The sequence below is a fragment of the Marmota flaviventris genome, chromosome 3, assembly GCF_047511675.1.
Source record: "Marmota flaviventris isolate mMarFla1 chromosome 3, mMarFla1.hap1, whole genome shotgun sequence".
NCBI lineage: Eukaryota > Metazoa > Chordata > Mammalia > Rodentia > Sciuridae > Marmota > Marmota flaviventris.
This window is the reverse complement of record NC_092500.1, coordinates 31646242-31652241: the sequence shown is the minus strand read 5'-3', so window position 1 is coordinate 31652241 and position 6000 is coordinate 31646242.

Below are 6000 nucleotides of genomic sequence, written 5' to 3'. Positions count from 1 at the left end.
CCATAATCATACCTAACTCAGGCACAGCTCTTGGCATTTCATATTTTATATCTAATGCCAATAATATCCCTGTCCAGAAGTTACTATTACAAATGAAGAAATTAATGTTCAGAAAGATGAAGTATTTCCTCCAATTTAAAGCAACTGGAAAAACAATGAGCCAAAAAAACAAAATATAACAGCAACACCAAAAATACCCTTCTGACTCAAAGCCCAAGAGTTTACTGAATTATTGGCAATTACCCAATCTTCATGGTAATTGCCCTTAATTTGTTCTATGATAGTTTTTCCCCCCTGGGGGAAAAGAACATAAACATCATCTCAGCAATAGGGGCAATTATCTCCACAAACACTACCGAGCAAAGCCAACTTAAAGCAGATTGAATTGGAAGTTCCCCCTGCCTTACTGTGGATAATCTGTTTTGACTAACTTACAAATGGTACAAATTGTCCTTGTGTGTTTATGCCAAGAACAAAGTAGAAATTGTGGTTTTATTTTTGCCAGGCAGTATAGACTCCAGTTTGTGACAAAAAAATTATTTTTAGTGAAAATAAACTGTTGAGTTAGAACTTTTTAAAGTTAAATGGCAGCCTCTGGTAAAAGCAGCCATAAATAATCTTCAGAAGAAAAGTTGTATATAATAAGCTTTTCTTAAAAATAACATAGGTGTATCCTAAGACTAGTTGGGTCCCTCGAGTAAACCAAAGAGAAGAGAATTTAGGTAAAAAAAAAATTTATAATTTGAATTGTAATGTGAGAATGAATTGAGGAATAATTAAGAAGAGAAAAACCATGAAAACAAATCCCCTAAGTGATAAATGCCAAAGAACTAATATCTAATTCCTTATAAATTGTCTGTTTATTTGAAAAGTTTATTTTAAGGCATCACATGTAACTTTAGGAGTGAAACATGCTGGACGGGGTCTCTGCCTGCTTTTCTTCATTTACCCAAATATTGGCAAGTGTAACAATGAAGTGAGGTTTATCAAGCTTTTCATTCAGTGGTATATTTCTAGATTTGCTATGATGCATACATACCTTCAATCAATAGTTAATATTGTACATTTAAGTGTTCCTTTCTTCTGAAATTCATATTTTTATAAGAATAGTGCTGTCTTTTTGGTTTTTGATTGTTTGGTTGGTAGATTGGTTTTCGTACCAGGGATTGAACTCAGGGGCATTTAACCACTGAGCCACATCCCCAACCCATTTTATATTTTATTTTCAGACAGGATCTTGCTAAGTTGCTCAGGGCCTTGCTAAGTTGCTAAGGCTAGTTTTGAACTTGCAGTTCTCCTGCCTCAGCCTCCTGAGCCACTGGGATTACAGGCATGTGCCACTGTGCCCCGTCTTTTTTATTTTTAAATATATGGACATCCAATTTCCTTAACACATTATTTAATGGTCACTCCTTTCTCTACTGACATGCAGAACCTCCTTTGCTATGTATCAGTTTACATAGATACATTAGTTCATTTTCTGAGCTCTCTATTCTCCATTTTGCTTAAAATATCATAAATTAGTACTATGCTATAACAAATCTAAAATATCACTTTATATATTAGTTTGGAAAAATCTTGATATCTTTTAGAGCAACTCCCTACATTTTACTCCTCTATGTCAGTATTCTCTGAACTATTTGTTAGTCAGCTTTTCTTCACAGTCAAAAAATACACAAGACAACATAAAGTAGGAAAGATTTATTTGCTCATGGTTTCAATCCATGACCATCTGGTCTGGCTCCATTGTTTCCATTGTGACAAGGGAGAATGTCATGATGGAAGGGTGTGGAAGAGCAAAGCTGGCCACCTCAGGTAGCTAGAAATAGAGAGAAGAAGAGACAGAAAGGAAGGGGCAAGGTCGAGGTATACTTCAAGGACACGCCCTCAAGTGTCCTTCTTCCTTCAAATAAGCACCACACTTTCAAAAATTTCCCACCTCTTAAAAGCGCCACCAGCTGGGGTTCAGGCCTGAAATATGAGCCTTTGGAGGACATTCCAGACTAAAAATATAACTTAATTTGATCAATTTCATTCCCTAGTACCCCTCTCTTCCCTCCCTTCCTCCTTTTCCCCTGACCCCTTTTCTCAACTTCACTGATCTTCCTTCTCCCTGTCATTTCTTTGTCTGGAGCCTTTATTCTAGATTTTCATAAATTATATAGTAGGTTATTTTGAATTATAGTTATCTTTCTGAGTTGTGGAACACCAGAACTTATTCCTTCCATGTGTTTTGGTACCACCCGACCTCCCTTTATCCCTTGTACCCCTGGACTCTTCCTAGTCTCTAGCAGTCAGATCAACATTTTTCTTTTTACTTTCCACAAATGAGAGAGAACATATATGCCTTTTTTTTTTCTGTGTCTGGTTTCTTTCATTTAACACAATGCCCTCCAGTTCTATCAACTATACCACAAATGACAATAGTACATTTGTCTTTACGGCTTAAGGCATTTTTCTTTATCCATTAATGACATCTTTAATATATCTGTCTATCCATGGGCACAATATGGCACTTATTATGGTTTGGATATGAGGTGTCACCCAAAACTCACAAGTGAGACAATGCAAGAAGGGTCAGAGGAGAATTGACTGGGTTGTGAGAGCTTTAGTTCAGTGAATTAATCCCCTGACAGGTATTAACTGAGTGGCAATTGAAGGCTGGTAGGTTGAGGCTGGAGAAAGTGGGGCATTGGGGACATGGCTTTGGGGTATATAATTTGTATCTGGCAAGTTGAGTCCCTCTCTGCTTTCTGATTATCATGTAAACTGCTTCCCTCTGCCACATTCTCCTGCTATGATGTTCAGACTCACCTTGAGACCCAGGAATGGAGCTGGCCTTCTATGGACTAAAATCTCTGAAACTGGGAGCCCTCAAATAAACCTTTTTCTTCTTTACAGTTTTTCCATTGGGTCTTTCAGTCACAGCAGCAAAAAAAAAAAAAAAAAGCTGACTAAAACAATACTTCATTGATTTATATGTTTGTTAATAATTTTCATTAAAATTTTGTAGATTTCTGTATGCAAGTTTTACGAATTTCTGTTAGTTTTATTCCTAATACTTTGTTTCTTGCTTTCATGAATATATCCATTTTTGCCTATATTGTTTATTTTAAATATGTGTACTAGTATGAAAAATGAAACTCATTTTTATGTACCATATAATTTTTATATATCATTTTATGTATCATTTATATCATTCTTATATCTAAAACTAGCCAACCTATCCTAATACATTTAATAATTTGTTCACTAATGTTTAGATATTTCTAAAGAGGCAATTATATCACCTAAGAATAATGATATTTCTTTCCTCAATTCCAATTGTTAGATGGCTTATTATTTTTCCTCATCTTATCATGTCTACAAAGCCCTTTAGTAAAGTGATAAATTAAGTCAGTGATAGTGAGAATCCCTTGTTTTGATCCTCAAATTAAAGGGAATGTTATCATTCAAAATTGAATACGTTTATTTTAGAATTTTGCTGATATTCTTTCTCAGTTTATGAGAGATCCCTTCTATTCCAAGTTTGGCAAGAGTTAATTGCATTCCACAAATGTTGATATGTAAAACTTTTATTATTCATTACTAAGCATATATTAATTTTCATTGCTTTCTTCTTTGACTCATGATTTATTTAGAATAGGAATGTGTAATTTAATTTCCACATATATGGATATCTTTATTCTTTGTTGATTCTAACCAAATTATATTATCACAACAAAAGGTACACATAACAAATACTTTGAAATTTGTTGAGACTTGCTTTATGGACCAACTCTGCAGTTTCTATAAAGGACCATGCATTTGTTTTGTTTTTAAATGCAAATTCTCCAGTTGTTAAACATAGTAGTTATATAGTTTTCTACTGCTGTGTAGTAAATTACCATAAACTTAAACACTTAAAAACAAAATTCTAGTTTTAGCACATAGTTCTTGTTCTGGTCAGAGGTATATGATGTGAGGAAAATTTTGCTTCCATTCTCATTCAGGCTATTGTCTGAATTCAATTCCTATAACTGTAGGACTGGGGTCCTTATTTCTTTGTTGGCTGTCAGTGGGGGCAACTGTCCTAGATATTACCCATATTCCCTGCCATGTGACTCTATTTCCCAAATTAGTAACATAGACTCTCCCTTGCATTGTTTTCTGCACAATTCTTGTTTCATTCTATCTAGTATTTAATTATTACTCTATTAAATCAGATTCAACCATTATAATCTCCATTTCTTAAAGTCATCTATGCCATACATCAGAGCCTACTGACAGGAGTGCTAATCCATCATTATCCATAGTTACAGGGATTACCCAGGACATGTGCACTAAGGTGAGAGTGACACTCTTAGGGAACATCATACCATTCTATGTACAATAGTAGTCTAAATGTCATTATGTCCATCTTACTAATTGTTTGGCTAAAATCGTTTGTGTCTTTATTTGGGGGCATATAAAAACTTATTTGGTGCCTGAAAACAGCTCTGTTTATAGTTGGTGAACAAAAACTTTTATCCATATGTGGTAATTATCTCTAGTAATATTTTTTTGTCTTTCTGTCATAATGATCTTTTACACAACATTAGTTTTCTTTTGCTTAGAATTCACCAGTATCAAATGTTCTATGTTGTAAAGTTTTACCTAGGTCCCTTTTTAAAACAACCTCTAGTTGAATATTAAAATTATTTATCAATTAGAATTTGCTACATTTATTTTGTTATTACTGATACATTTCACTTTTGCTATTTTATATGATTTTTATATCCCTTTTTTTCCTTTTTTTAAATTCTTGTTCCATTTTATTCCTTCTAATTTTGCAGCAATTGGGTTTTCTTTTCTTTCAGTTATCCTAGAAATTTTAACATGTATCATTAATGCCCCAGCTTATATCATACCTTCCCCTTTTTGGCTGCAGCTGTTGTTGTGATTGTAGTTAGTTCTATCTTGGTGTTTTTAAACTCACAAATTCACATGGCCTTTGCTTTATGTAGCTATTATTTTCTTAAACAACAAGTTCATCATATTCTTTGATTACCATTTTTCACATGCCTCAGAATATTTTTGTAAATAACTTTCCTTTTTCCTGAAGAATATTCTTCATAAGTCACATTTTAGTAATCACAGAAAAAAAAACTGTTTTAATACATCTAAGAGATTTATATTTTTCACAAATTCTTGGAAAATAACTAAACTTTTTGTCTGAACTGATAATTATTTTCTTTCAGTGCATTGATTATTCTGCAGTATTCTGCAGTCATCTGGCTCTGTTGCTTTTTAGAGCTCAAATATCAGCATGATATTTCTTCCTTTGTAGGTAAAATGTCTTTTCTCTCGGACTACTTTAAGATGATACTTTTTGATGTACTGCAGTTTAAAGATGAAGGGTTTAGGTGTGGGATGCTTTTTGTTCTTCCTTTAAAAAAAAAGTCCAATGGATTCTTGGATCTAAGAGTAGTGTTTTTCAACAACTGGAAATTTTCTAAACTTTCTGCTTATTGTGTCTCTTACTTTCTTATTGTCTCCTCTGGGCAACACAAGTTGGCACTCTATTCCCCATCTCTTTCTACCTTTCTTTTACATTTTCAGTGTTTTAGTCTTTGTATACTACATCGTGGATAGTGTGTTCAAGCATATCCTTCAGTATACACTCTATTCAACAAGCTTTGAACCTTTCCCTACCCAACCCTTTATTATTCTAACTTCAAGTATTTACATTCTCATCTAAATATTCTATGGCTCCTTTTAAAATCTCTGACACCAGTACCTTCTTATCAATTCGTCCTATTTTCAATACATTCTTTTTACCTTAAGTATTTCTCATCGTGTCTTATTCTCATTTGTTATTCAATGGCTGTTTCTATACGTTTATTGTTTGCTTGTGTTTCTTGGAAATTTACCTCAATGATTACTTGAGGACTGAGTTTAATGACCATAGACCAAAAATGATTTCCATTTGCTTCATACAGGTAACCATAATTTGGGAACACTTTATACTAAATTTTTGAC